General features: G+C 39.6%; 1 protein-coding gene across 1 annotated transcript in view; it reads left to right on the forward strand.

Annotated features, from left to right (window-relative positions):
* Positions 1-14970, forward strand: part of LOC135793484 (uncharacterized) — a 30844-nt gene that overhangs the window by 13554 nt on the left and 2320 nt on the right. The gene's annotated exons all lie outside the window — the stretch shown is intronic.

Raw genomic sequence — 14970 nt, forward strand, 5'->3', positions numbered from 1 at the left:
GGCGTTGTCCTTTAATGCAAGTGTGTTTTCAATCGTTAAGCACTACCGACCGGGGGTTTGAGTTCCCGGATGCCAAAATGTTTACTGCATACATATTTTTAATTCTCAAGTGGCTTGCTTCCTCTCAAACTTAAATTTAATTATGGTTAATGCGAAGTGGACAAGTTAACATTTCGGGTAGCCGAGGCTCTGCGTTCGGAGCGAGTGCAAGAATCTTGGAACTTTATGTCTTCCAGATTCGTTTTTAATGAAGCTTTGACTTTATTTTTATGATTATTGCTTGGTAAATAATTTTGTTGGGTGTTCGGATTCGGTTCGCTAGGCATTTTCCCTCCTTCTCGTAACACACGATTCGCTCGAAGGCGAGCATGGTACGGGCACAGTTAAAATTAACTCACTCAAATGGACTCTAATTTATGTCGTCATTATATCATTAATACCTACTTTTGTGCCACACTATGTCAATCCTTGTAATTTAATTGCAAGCGCGCGCGCGTTTCACAGCGCAGACCAATTTATCGCCGCAGTGCTCGTAATTGGGAACATGCGGAGCTAAACATTGCATAGATGCCAAAGAGTACCGCAAGAAGCTACATCTTATACCTAAAGCTTTGGAAGTTAAGCAAAATTAAGACATGTCAACGGTAATCATAACATAACTACCTAATTCTATATTCTCGGTATTAATCAATTTGTTGAAGTCAATACGTTTGTATTCCGCACATTTTATCTTATGAATTCTTCCTTTATTGATGCTAATAAGCACTTAGCATTCTCTGTTGTTTTTTCTTTGTTGATAGCAGTTTACGTTTGTTGCTTGTTATTATAAATGTACCTATATTCGTATCGCGTCTGTATGCAAATGTGTTTGGTTTTTGTTTTCGGATGTGTCATTTCGCCTGATTCGTCTGCATATCATATCTGTTTGTTCAACGAATGTTTCAAAGCAGGCGTAATCAGTCGAACACGAGCCGAACAAACCGGCCGCATTTCGTATACATCTGCTCGCTAATTATAGCGAAATGATATCTGTGCGCGCTGTGGTACATTAGAATTTTGGCAAATTGCTCTGTATTTAAGTCCGAAATGCAAATTAGAGCCGGAGCTAATTTGACATCTGTTTAGTTCGGATTCGTTGCTGTGTGCAGATATTCAATGTGATATTTTTGGCGATTGCTAATTTCGGGTTTTTGCTTTCGCAATTGCAAATTGATCAAGCGGTGATGGTTGAGCAAACATGCTTTGTATTTTTTTGTATTTTGTTTTTACATAATTCGAAGCGCCACTTGCGACACTCGGGAAACTTTTATTTCGGACGACTGTCACAAAATACTTGCATTATTTGCAGAATCTAGCAAACTAATCAACACTACTCGTAGATGTTACTCCATGTATCTACTGGCTACAAAATAAAACTTTTTCTTAAAAAAAATAGCCTATATGAAGTATTAAGCGGACGTTTTTGCCACGAGATATATTATGAGCTAGGTAGAGAGTTTAATCAATCGAGTGTTTAACAGTGTTTAGCGACGTGATGCGTAACTAATTTTTCTACTTCTGCTCTATTTCTACGCGTAGGTTTTTGTATTTTAAATTTTGACTGCAGTCGCCTTGGCCACTTACCACTTTTTGTGTCTTAAAACCGTGGAAAAACTTTAAAGATACTTTAAAGATGTAGGTAGAAAAAACCAGTTACCCATCAAATTTTTATTTTAAGAGAAATGTAAATTGTTTATTACTTGATGATATTGAACGGGTAAACTTTATTCGGCTTACCGTTTTTTTACGCATTTTCGTATTGGATGTTTTCTACGAACTTTAGACCATGTTGTAACCATTTTGTTTTAGGCCGCATGCATTTGACTGTTGTTTAACTGATTCTACCGGATATACACAATTGAAAATATGATTTATGCCAAAAAGTCTGCACTCCAACTATAGGAACTGTAGTGGTTTGCCGCACACCCATATTGAGTGTCATGTTAATACAACATGCTTATTGGAAGTTGAAATTTTTAACACTCTGGTGAATTCCCAAATGGGCTCGTTAGAACATTTTAAAATTTTACAAAATACACTTTACCGTGAGAACTGCCACAAATGGAAAACGGTTTCGTGGGTTACATAGTTTCGAATGTTGCAATAGCAAATGGCCGATGCGTTTTATTGCCTATCGATACATATGTGTCCGCCGGCACACGCATTGCTCAGGGCCATGCTTAAAAAATATTTTAGTTAAATAAATAAAAGCAAGCGCTGGGCGTAAAGCACCAATGCCGAACGAATTAAACTTATTTATAGGAACGGTGGAGGCGCATGCTCGCGCCGATCGGTCGGGCGCGTTTGCCGGTGCATTCATTGTGTGCGAGCGTATAAATAAAGCTAGTGAAGCGATCGCCATTAAATTATATGCGCCTAGAGCTCCGCGATCGCTCGCGGACGCGACCAACATGCGCTGCGTAAACGTAATATATCCTCGCGTGAAGCGAACGTTTCGTCTGTGCATGCGAGGGACTCCCGTGTACCGTTGCGTTTGTGCACAATGCGCCCACCTATCTGATAAAGCAGGGCCATGCTGCAGTGTTCACTGTGGTTTTAATTAAATTTACAATTAGCGTTACGACGTGCACCCGCTAATTAATACGTGCGTCCTCTCTCAGGGAGGGAACTAGGAAATCGGTCTGACCCGACTGAGCGCCGCCGACGAGAAGAAAATATTAGCGTCGAGTCGGAAACTAAAGTAAACGAAAGCTTTTGCTAGTGCCCTTAGTGAATGGGAGGCAATAAATTTGCTTCTTGCTTGCCGTTTGCAGCCGTTCTTACTAATTGCATACAAATCAAGGGGGCAAAATATACCGCGTTTTACCTTAGCAGAGCGGCACTATCTTAATCTGAATCTGCTGATTTCAATTGAATCGATGCGACGCAAATCTAAGCTATTGCGACGATTGTAGGTATAATAATGGTGTCGTGACATTGTCGTTTGTTTCTGTTGCTTACTAAAGATTTCCTGTAGGCCCCAGATTGGGTTATCTGTTGTCAGACCATTGACAAAATGGCGAAACAGCGCGACACGAGTGCGTGCACGCGCGAGTTAAGTGATGGAAAGTAACAACACGCTGACGAGCTAACGCGACAAAAGACCCTCTCCGGTCTTTTTTGTGAAATATGTGCGCTCTACGTACGCCTCTAGTGCAAGCGGGACTAGTAACGTTCATCCGAAACACAAGGTGATCGATTCCCATTCGCATGTCGCGCCGAGCACGCGGCGTTATACTTTTTTCGCATATTCGGATCAAAGCGACATGTAAATGCACTTAGCGCCGGACGGGGTCGCGCTGACAGCCTACAAGAATGCACTTATGCAGAACACATCTGTGCTAGGCTACACGCGCTTTTACTACTTTGCAACGCGGCGCGGCTAGGAGAAACGGATGCAGGATGCCGCGGAGGAGGTAGTAGTCTGCGAGTAAGCGTGCGATATGCTTGCTGACTCTTCCTCTTGCCTTGATTTTGTTTAAACTTTTTTGATTTCTATGTCGAATTTTGTGAACATATCGTAAGTTGCCTTCGACACGGATAGGCAAGGCATACATAATTTTTTGATGTGTAACTGTTTTTCTGGTTTATTTTTTAATTCGTACCTATATTTGAAATGTAAGCGCATTCATTATTATATCTTGATAGCGGTGGTCCGAATGGATGCGGAGGAGTAAGCGCTTATTGAGGCCAAGTATCTTCAGTCTCGTGTGTCGCCGCGCGCGACCCCACGGACCTTCGACTTATTCTAGATTATTGTTATCCTCCGCCACACACGGCGATTGCCCGATGGCTATCGACGTTTTTCCATTGAACCATCGTTTGTTGCTAATTGATTTCACTATATTATCGACTGCTACCACCCGATTCTTATTGTGATATATATCGTGCACACGCGCTTGTTCCCGCTTATTGACTTCGACCTTTGTGACATTTCAACCCAGGAGCTTTTCATTGCAGAATTACATTTATGATTACAATTGTAATATATAGTCAAAACTCTTGAAAAGTTCTTGAGTTTTAAAATAAATTTTAAAAATGAATTATTTTGAGTTTTGACGCCTTGCACGAGAGGGAAGTGGAGAACACCGACGTGGAACGTTGTAACCGAACAGCGTGCGAGATTAAAATTCCATCGAAGATGAGAGTACACATCCTGACGGTGGCTTGATTAATCCCTGTTCTATATTTATAAATTGCCCTGGCATGTGAGCGTATTTACAAACATCGAGCGCGACCGCGTCGCGGCGATTTGAACGTCTATAAATTGTACATAACTAACGCGGCGGTGAAATTAAACTGTTTTGCCGTTTAGGCGATATGATGAAAAAAGAAAGCAACGCGAAAAAAGTGTCTTGAAAATTCCAAAGGCAATATATCTTTACTTTGACTCTGAAGATACTAACATTACTAACGGAGACATAAATTTCTTTAAAAAGATTGTGTACGACAGAATTTTTTCAACTCCTACAAACATTAAACATGTTGGCTGGCTGGGAATGTTTGTGTGCTCTCAAAATTTATGTATATATTAGGTATAATAAAGTTATTATCGATTAATTATAACATTTGCAAAAATATCAGTGAAGCAAAACGATAATAACAGGGCACATTTAATAAATTCTAGTGTTTTACTGGCGCATTGCATGCACTCTCCAATGTTAGTAACATAGGAACGTCGACTATCCTGCGTTTACGATAAAAAAAAGTCGAAAGTGTATTAAACTCGCATGCGATTATTGACGGACGCGCACCCTACTTATCTTTACGAGTATCATTTTAGTTATAAATTACGTTGCGCAGAATTATTATTATTAATAGGTGCTTTAGTAGCGTAGCAATATACGAGTACATTGTTTGCGTCCTACTCATGTAAATACTTTTTGATGTTTTGGTCACTTTTGCTCTTGTTCTTGCGTTGTCCCGTGAGGTGCCCGGAGGTGCGCTCATTGTGGCTTGTATTGCCATTACCGCACCATTAATGCCGGATATTTGATAATTACCCACGACGCAAGACATTAATGGAGGCATAACTAAACTCTAATGATTTAATTATTTAAATTTTGAACCATTAATCGGTTGCGTGTTTTGCGCATTCGCACGCTTTGCTAAAGCATAAATTGCATCTTAACGGCACTTGCGAATATTGTGAGTGCGCACTGATATTGTAATAAGTAATATTCGATGATAGTGGTTGGCAAAAAGTTTGTTGGTCTTTTCAGTCATGGACTGAAAGTGCTGTCCGCGAGGTGTGTGGAAAGAGTATGCCGAAGTGGTGAATTACGATTATTAGTAATTGAACATTGAACGGGGAAGGTAGGTACGGGCGGGTACTCGCCGGGCGACCGGTGACTGCAATAAAGTAGCGGCTTTCGCGGCATACAAGAAGGATCTAGCTGGGCTGTTGAGAAAGAGGGCGCCGACTGTGTGTGTGTCCCCGCATGATAAACATCAGGGCCGTGCGCGTCTCGTTTGTTTGTTTATTGTAGCTTAGGCCGCACGCCCCGACGATGAAAAACGAACAAATTAAACTTAAGAAAGTCGTTAAGTAAGTGGGGCTGCATATGACTATAGTTTGAGCAGAACCCACAAATTAATTTTATTGCATTCAGAATATATTAATCAACAAGTATTTATTAATATAAATGCACTATTTATTTATTGCAATTACAAGGTTTAAGCTGCAGGTATTTGTTTTCATAACACCCTGTTTTTTGGTAGGTTGTAACTTGGTACTGCAGACGATGCCTAAATTCGATCACTGACAAATTTCTTATAAATCACTTCGATTGGTGCCCAGACTCATGGACGTTTAATTACAATGTCGAAATGCAATTATGATTTCTTTGAAATTTATAGCTTTTGTTATTTATCAATTCTGGGCGTTTGGACATGCTTCCGTTGCGCGGTCGCCTCGAGGGCGCCCTCGCTAACTAACCACATTACAATATCAATATATAATGCTTATAAACACGAATATGTTTTTTTTATTGGGTTTCTCTTGATTGCCTTGATTATATGTTGTTATATTTGTATATGTCAATAAGCCGCGTTGCCAGAACCAGAGATCAGTGTAGGGCGTGCCCATCAAGTAATGACGAAATAAAGCCTATTCAGTTTTTACGCAGTTAAAAGTCATTCGAGTTTTTCTTCATTGTGCGGATCATTGTTTATCTTTTTGAGGCTTTTGATGCCACTGTGGATGACAGTATGGCCAAATGACCAATCATGACGGCTGTATATGGGGGAGACCAATTAGCGTGAAATAATGGTGTTGTTTTGTTGGAATCATGTGACTCGCTGATCTGGACGAATCTGCTTGTATTTTTTGTGCACGGAGGGCTACAAGCACCCTAAAAACAAAGAGCTAATGACAACCAAAAGAAAATGCCCGAATAATGAGCGCGCTTGCTTCTTTCCTCTTTGTGAAAGCACAACGTGTAACCTTCCGGCTATAATTTCACCTACGAGTACCCTCTAACACTGGAGTTCGAGTAATGGGCGCGCATCTTTCTCTACGGAGCTCGTCGTACATGCTCATTCATTTAAATTTCAGCTCTTGGTGGAAAGCAAGAGCACTCCTGTGAGCATTTGTGCCAATAGAACACAAAATGGCACCGGCGCGGTAATATAGTAAATTTTAGGACAATGTTGCAACAGTTGAAAATTGTTGGACCTGGCGGCAAGCGCATAATGCATTCGTTTTGTGCATGCGCTTCGATATAAGAGCAGTCCTGTAAAATGGTGCCCATTGTTTCCACGCAGTTCGTATTTTACACTTTGGCGAGTTGGAATTCCCACGGTGCGCTTAGTGCTGCGGAGCAATCGACATAAAGAATGTAGTCATTTTTAAGCTCCTACTTTATGCCAGAAACACAATTTTTTTTTATACGCAGCTCAAACAATTATGGAAGAAAATGAGCAATTTTAATAAAAATACTGTTATCAAACCAATTTTATTAAAACCTCACACACGTGTACGTATTTCAAGGTTTACCGGACTTACCTACACAAAGAGATTTAGGTATTCTTTTACATTGGTTTTTAATCGTATTCAATTCCGCGCTAACTGAATCATTGATGATAACGTGGCGACATTCAGATTCTATTATTATCGTTGCCATGTCTTATTAATATGCACCAGAAATAAAGAAGTGCATCGGTAGCGCGATGTGTCAGGGCAGATAAATCGGACTTTGGGGGCCTGTCGTTGTCGGGCACATGCACATGCACTCTCATCGCATTCTCGACCACAGTGCAGCGCTGATGCGACGGTAATTTGTCGTGCGATTTGCGCAGGAATTAAGCGGGTTGATTGAAGGGCAGGAGTGTTTAGCGTGACGTGCGGAGTTCACAAATAACTCAACTGGCGCGCCTGCAACGCTGGCGGCGGCGGCGTGGCGGCACGAAAGGTGGTCGCGTTCTTTAAAATGCTCGCGGCAATACGTTGACACTCCAACACAAATTTTGAATTACTGGCTCCGACAGTTTCAATTGGTTCCTGTTTTCTTTTGTTTCTGCTTCGCGTAGAATAACTCATCAAACACACTCACTGGAGGAAGCGCGGCGCTGCGCGGCAAAACGAAAGCAAATTTTTCTTGTTCGATGCTTTTTTAATGTCTCAATATAATCGTTTCGTTTGTTTGTGGATGCAATTGTTTTGATGGTGCGCGCCGATGAAGAGATGGTTGCAGATATTCGCGGCTGTAAAACGTTGCAACATAATACACACGTATCAGATCGTTATCTACGGCGCGTATTGTGTGCATAATACGCTCTTGGACTGCCGTGCACACGGGTATCGGCAATGGAATTCGATGGATCCTTCAAACAATGGATCGCATTTCCCCGGCACCACGGTAAGATCTCTCTTGTACGATACGGCGACACGGCGCAATCTCGCATTTGCATTTTCTGCATATAAAACTGTATTCTTATATATGCTATGGTTTTTCATTTTTTGCTTGTAATTTTTAAAGTTATTTCATGGTTTTCTGAGATCCCTTAACGTATATCGTTTTAGCGACCATTTTTTTTAGTTCTAGACATAAATTAGTCGATCAAGTATCAAGTATTTATAATCATGTTTACAGATTTTCATTATTAATTATATCAAAGAAGCAAAATCAAGCGATTTTTATTCGCGCTTCCATGTTTCTGTGGTTACACTCAGCCCACTGAAATATTCAAATTTCTTGTCGACGACGTTGAGGGCGTGATCTAAATCTTTTAACGTAATTTACTAGTTATTTATCCGCAACATCAAATTCTGGCAACGCGCCATAATGTCACGGTGTTCTACGCCTCGACGCGAACGACCGAGCAACTAATTTATTGGCCGTGGCGAAAATCTCAAAGCACATTCTTCACCCGACTCGACTTTCTTTTTACCCGACTTGAGCTTTTTTCCTCCACGGAGGAGCACTCTAGCGAATGGTAGAGCCGAACAGCTATCAAGCCCCATTTACTTTTCTGTGTTCCACCATAGATAGTTTAATTTCGGCGAGCTTACGCGACTATGCTTAAACATGATCAAGGTGATATTTGGTGCGCGCACTTGCCTATAATTCACTCGCGCCGATTTCTCAGTTTATTAAATCTCCGAAGCGGTGTATAATTGCAATACACATGGTCGCATAAATCATGCGCGATAAACTCTAGACATTTATCAGAACTCTTGGCATATTGAGAAGCTGAATACGCTTTGGGCGAGCAGCTACTGACTTGAATTACATACTGAATAATTCAATTCTACATCGTATTGCGCGACAACCGACGATGCTTACAAATGAATTCTTCGACACTTTCTAAACACGAAGAAGAGTTTGTGTGAACAATTTGATCTAAAAGAATAAAATGACTGTAACCATAATTTTTTTTTTAAAACATTAATCCATTTTGTACAACATTTATACTAACTAAATACAGGTTTGGAAAATTAAACATGGCGACAAGAGGCTTGCATAATCTCATATTTTACTAGGTTTTGACATTTTACAAGTGTGAAACATTTGTGTGATAGTCCCAAGTTCTTGTACACACGAAAGCATTACATAGTTCTAACTAAATTTCAACATTTTTTGTACATCTTGTTAGCCGAAATTAGATAAACTCACTCCAGTTGCCGTAATGCTTTGCCTATTGTGTGAAAAGCGTGCGGTCCTTGGTATGCATGAGAGTGTATTGTCGGCTTGTAAATTTAGTACCTGCGTAAACAAGGTGCTAAGTCAAATATTTAACTTAGCATCTTGCCAAAAGCGTCGTGGCGACAAATAGTGGGCAAACGCGCCTGATATTCGTGAAATCTCTTGATGTCATTCTCGCGCACAGATGCTGGCGGCGCTTTGAACATTCCAACACTTCTTGAAATATTTTATGGAAGTATTTACTAATCTCACAAATTGTTGCATTAATTTGCATTGGTTTCAATTTAAAACACTAATGTTTTTAGTTACTTATATTGCAAGATATTAGAACATGTTGGATGTGCGTATCAAAAATGTCTTAAATGTGAATGTTTTTATATGAACATTAATGTTCTTGGCTATCGAGCGGCTCATCTTTATTAATATGCCATTGAGTTATTTCCAAATTTACATGTTTCAAACTGAAAATAGTCTGCACTACACGAATGTAGACAGACAGTTATCCTTCCTGCTTGAAAGTCAGTTTTATGTTTTATGCGTGTTTTTGAATGTGCGGTAATGTGTGTAAAGCGCGTAAGAACGGTGTATCTGTGCCACTTTGGCGTTGTTTGCATGTAAACGTAACGGATATGTGACTCTCAATCTGTCGCGTTGCATGCTCGTAAAGCTTTTGCCCGATGTCCCCTCGTTCTTGTGGGGGCACCTGTTTTGTCATAAATGCGCTCATTTAGTTGACAGATTTTCGTGCTCACTTACACGGCCTGCGTTTTTAAACGAAGAAGGAGGCGTCACGGGTTGTTTTCATCCCTGGGCAAAAAAGTGAACCTGATGTAGATGAATATCATACGCCTAATTAGCCACATGTGTGGTGTCTTTTTATTGCCATCTCTTCTTGTTTCTTCTCACTTCTCTGCGAGTGAAGTTTTTTCTTTGTTTGGTTTGGGCTTAAAAAGTCTTGACAAGCCTAGCTCGTAAATAAACTTTTGAGTTGTTTTTAATTGCTTGTAGTGTGAACTATGAACCCAAGGAATGGAATAGGTACATCTAATGTGTCAAAATATATGTAAGATATTTCGAATAGATGAATTTCTATCGAATGGTTTATGGAGAATCTTTATTCCTTCGTTTTATCGAAAGAAACGTTTATATTTGAAAATGTTAATTTACTCATTAATAAAAAAACGTGTTTCGCTTTAGATTCCTTGATATAAGTGTCACTTTTTCTTTTGCACGTAATTAAAGGCAGATGAATTTTTATGCGTAGGGTTGGTATGCTTCGTCGCCCTGCTTGATGTAATTCAATACACATGTAATTTTTCACAAAAATTAAAACGCATTTGTATACGCCTTAGTGTGAGTGGCTGTACACATGCTCGGCGCTTACAAGAAATGATAAATTGCCTCCAAACATGTCATAAGTTTTCACTACTCACCGCTCTCAGAGCTTTGCTCACCACCACTCCGGTAATAGATCCGTTCGCCAACACTTTTTGCTTGCTTCTTTCCGAGCTAGCAGCAAGTAAGTCGTGCATTGCGAGTTTGTAGATTAGTACTTAAAGTTTTACATCAACATGTGCTACTATGCTGTTTACATAAGAAACTGATTTTTCATGTTTGCAATGGGTTTATTTAGGTTTAACTGTTATTTTAGCACGATTGAAATAATCGCTCACGACAAGAAAATCGTCAACACTACTTTACTGGCTAAATATGTTGCACAATTTTGATGATTTGCAATTTTAATGTGAGCGGCGACAGGTGCGCCAATTTCGAATCTCTTCGCTAGGGATAGTGCAGAAAATACGGTACAATATAATAATTGACAGGTGTCAATTTGCTCTGCAATGGAATATGTATTTTTTCGGACTTTAGATACAGATTAGGTTTGTAATTTAGATAAAAAGGAAGACGTAAATATTAAATTGACGTGTAAATATTTGTGAGTTAAATGACATATAAATTTATTAGTATGTACAGAATACATATATTTAGGGTTGAATGAAAGGTGTAGAATCTGTAAAGTTAATATCACTTTCAAATCATTTTCTTTTATTTGTCATGACTTTTAATTTAATTATGCTTCATGTGCTTGTTTTGTTGACAGTCGTTCATTTTATCTTGAAGTTATCTATATCTAGTAATGTCTCCGCTGGATTTGGTTGATGCACAGTGAATTTTACGAGTATGTAAAGTCAATCTGAGAAAGCATGAATGGTTGTTCGTGTAGTTGTAGTATTCGTTTATCTATTGGTTCCCTCCTGCAATGAAGTCAATGAAATCTACGATCAATTTGGATATTTGGGACTTTCTTGAGGGAACCGGTTGAAATCAATCATTATAGAGCATAGGTCCTAATAAAAACCGGTTAATGAGAGAATTGAATTTGGCTACGCACCATCCTCTAAATACTATTCTATTTTTGACGATTGTGACAATGAAGGATATAGGTGTTTTAAACATTAGAAACTGGGCGTGGGCGAACATGATATGTTTTGGTCAACGAGAAGGGCAGACGTTGAAATTTGGGGAAAGAAAGAGATACCGTGTGCGGGGCAGGCACACAGGAAGTGGCTGTGCGGGGGTGCCGTAAATCAGGGTGAGGTGTGCGAAGCTAATTGGGTCCCGTCTGGGTCTGGCGCCATGGCACTCCCTTGACTGCATTCCCTTGGTCGTCATCGTTGTAAGGTCGATCTTGGTCCGAAGTAACGGACCGGTCGAAAATCTATACTGGCCCGGTGCGCCACGACTTGCTTCATTTATATCTGACATCATGCGCACATAAAGTCTATCAAACCTTTGACACGTCCAACATGTACATCCCATCCCGCCGCGCGAAGCACATTCGGTTTTGTTGTTCATGGCGCGAGCTGTCGATAGAAGCGTCAGAAACAAAACACGATCTCTGTCGGGGATATTTGTTTTAGTTCGCTGCGAAAAAGTGCTATCGTCATTCGATGTATTGCAATGCACGTTGTTGTTTTTTTTTTCTGCATCTCATTCATTGTTTCATTCATGGTTTTTATTCCTGTAGCATGTCGTCTAATGTTCAATATTTATTCAAATGGAATGTCCAATTGGGATGCTAGTTTATTGATTTATAAGGCAGCAGTATTCAAATTACAGCATTTTTAAAGATCTTAACAAATTATTAAGCATAGGAGCTTTATCAATCGTTCTAATTTATTATTCATTAAATCTTCGTGGAACTTCTGCATATTATAATTACAAATATTGTGTGTATATTGGACGACACGGTAGTTGTGAGTCTGTCGCCTATCGGTTTGGCTGAGGCAAATTAGACCGATGCCGGAATGATGAATGGCGGGCTCGCTTCCCATCAATATCACTTCCGAGCAAATGATTAACACATACAAACTCAACTTTCAGGCGTTGGCTTGAAACCGATACTATGCTTGTGTCTCAGCGCCTAGTTTACATGAAGTCGAGGAAGCTAGGCTAAAAATTCTTAAGTTAGCATGACCTCCTAATTCTCGGGGGGTGTATTTGGCTTTGCGCCTATGGTATTTAGTGTTTTTGTGCCCTTTTTAGTTGTCATCTTCTTTCAAGCCTAGTCAAATGAAAAGAAACACATAAGTTACCAACTATATGAAGAGCCAGCCTAGGTTTATGCTCTATAAGATACATCCTTGACTCTGGTATTGGGTTTTCGTGGGCGACGCTCGTAAATTATATGGCGCCACCGTCAAGACATGTGTCACACTATGCAACCTGAGGTCGTATTACCCTTGTCTCAATATCTTATGACTCTCGACTGTGATCGATGCTCAAATTATGTCTCAAATTTGGAACTAACTCAGAAACTGGAAGAAATTAACATCTTATCATCTCAAGTTTCACAATTTTGCTATATACGCAAGGTTGAGAATCTGATTTATCTGAATTTTTACATACAAAAAAAAATTGTTGTTTCTATTTATTTGAAAGATTTATTTCTTTTGCGAAACTTCCTTTTGTCATTGAAATTTTCCTTATAATCAGCAGTGGAGTACTCACCTAAATCATTTTCTATGAACACATGTATCATGTGTACCAACACAAGACTTCCGCTTGTCTCTTGTATTTTGTTATACTTAGAGTTTTTTCATGATATATTAGCTTTATTTCTGCATTAATTCATTTTTGCATATGATTGGATCTATTTTCTGTTCGTTGTTTCATGCAACTTCTTGTTTATAATTAGCTTGCGACGAATAAGCGAAGAGCATCAGTTTCGAATAAGTCATATTTGTAAAACTTGAATCGTAAATCGGCGAGGCCATCAAGCCGATGTGTAGGTAAATCAATCTGGCTTGTGTTAAACGCTGGTTGAGTCTGTCTGTCGTGCTTGTGGACATAAACACACATGTGTAAGTAACAAGTCGACACCTTATTTTCGACTCGAAATAAATCCGTCTATCGAAATGGGGAAGACGCGATTTCCGCGCTCGCTATCTTAAAGAAGTGTCAGTGACAAAGCGGACGCACTAAAATAATCCTGCGGTGTGGCAGCTGCGTTAAGCTGCGAAAGCTTCAGCAGACCGCGTGTGTGTTGTCATCGCAACAAGATATGAAATCAAAACATACCAACTTACCTTAAAAGTGGAAGATCGGCCTGACTGCATGAATCCGAATTTATGGAATTTAATTAGCAGTGAGGAAATATTTTAGGATAGTAAAATTGATAAGAAATTTTCAAAAACCTACCCTATAGATATATATTTTGGATATTAAGATAATTTATTCAGGCGGTTCGTTCGATCATGCAGATACAGGTTGATGAGTTGTCCATAAATTTAATAATTACAATTTTAATGCTCTTTTAATTTTTACTTTGATCAAAGTTTTAATGAATGTTATAAATTATTTCGATTCTAAACACATTACGAGTAGGTACCTATATCTGATTGGAATTCTTGTAATTACACTTGAAAGTTGGTAGCGCCTGGCTACGAAAATTGCTTGCTCTAATTTTCTATTGGAAACGTATTGTGCTTGGAGGTAATGAAGGTTTGCGTAAACATAAAATATCGTCTGAAATTGTAGGTCTCAATATATTACATCGGTTAAATTAATTCGTTCGATGCGCCGATCTGGCTATCATGGCTCTCGTTTTGTTCGATTTGCGGGCGCTGATGATCGCATCTAGTCCGACATTGGTTAGAACGGTGTGAGTTACCGTTGGTTTTGCTGGACGTGCGACCATAAAATCGCTGATAAACCGTGCGAATCGAGGTTTCCAAGCGGTATGATCCATTGTGCTGAGCGGGGTCGTCCTGCGCTTCTGCGGCTGGTTTAATTTTGATTCGCGTGTGCGTCCGAGTTTGGCATCGGGCGTACGCGACCACAGCTTCCGCCGCTCTGCCTTGTAATCAATGCGAATCGAAACCGATTATTGGTAATCAATGAACCGATAATAAACGGTCATGGACACGCACTGTTTATAGTGCAATTAGGGTATAAACGCAAACGTTTACGGACACTTCATCATATCACGGCTCGCCTCTGTCGAGCACGTTCGGGTGCATCATTACGGATCGACGATGCTTCCTATGCAATTTCGAACATTGATTGCAATTTAGAATTTAGTGATTTTCTGGGGATTACTTTTTGGTCACACTCAATTGAGCTACTTAATATTTCAACGCATTATTTTACTAGATCAACTTTGGTGAGGCCATTTTATCAATTGCTATTAAATTCTTAGGACATTTATGAAGAAAACTACTTTTTTATAACTATTTGGCAACATAAATATTATTTGAAATAGTTTAGTTTTTTTTATTAA

The sequence above is a fragment of the Atheta coriaria genome, unplaced genomic scaffold (genome assembly GCF_025399875.1).
Source record: "Atheta coriaria isolate IRGN ID8LTWV9N9 unplaced genomic scaffold, Caltech_Dcor_3.1 hic_scaffold_6_pilon, whole genome shotgun sequence".
NCBI lineage: Eukaryota > Metazoa > Arthropoda > Insecta > Coleoptera > Staphylinidae > Dalotia > Dalotia coriaria.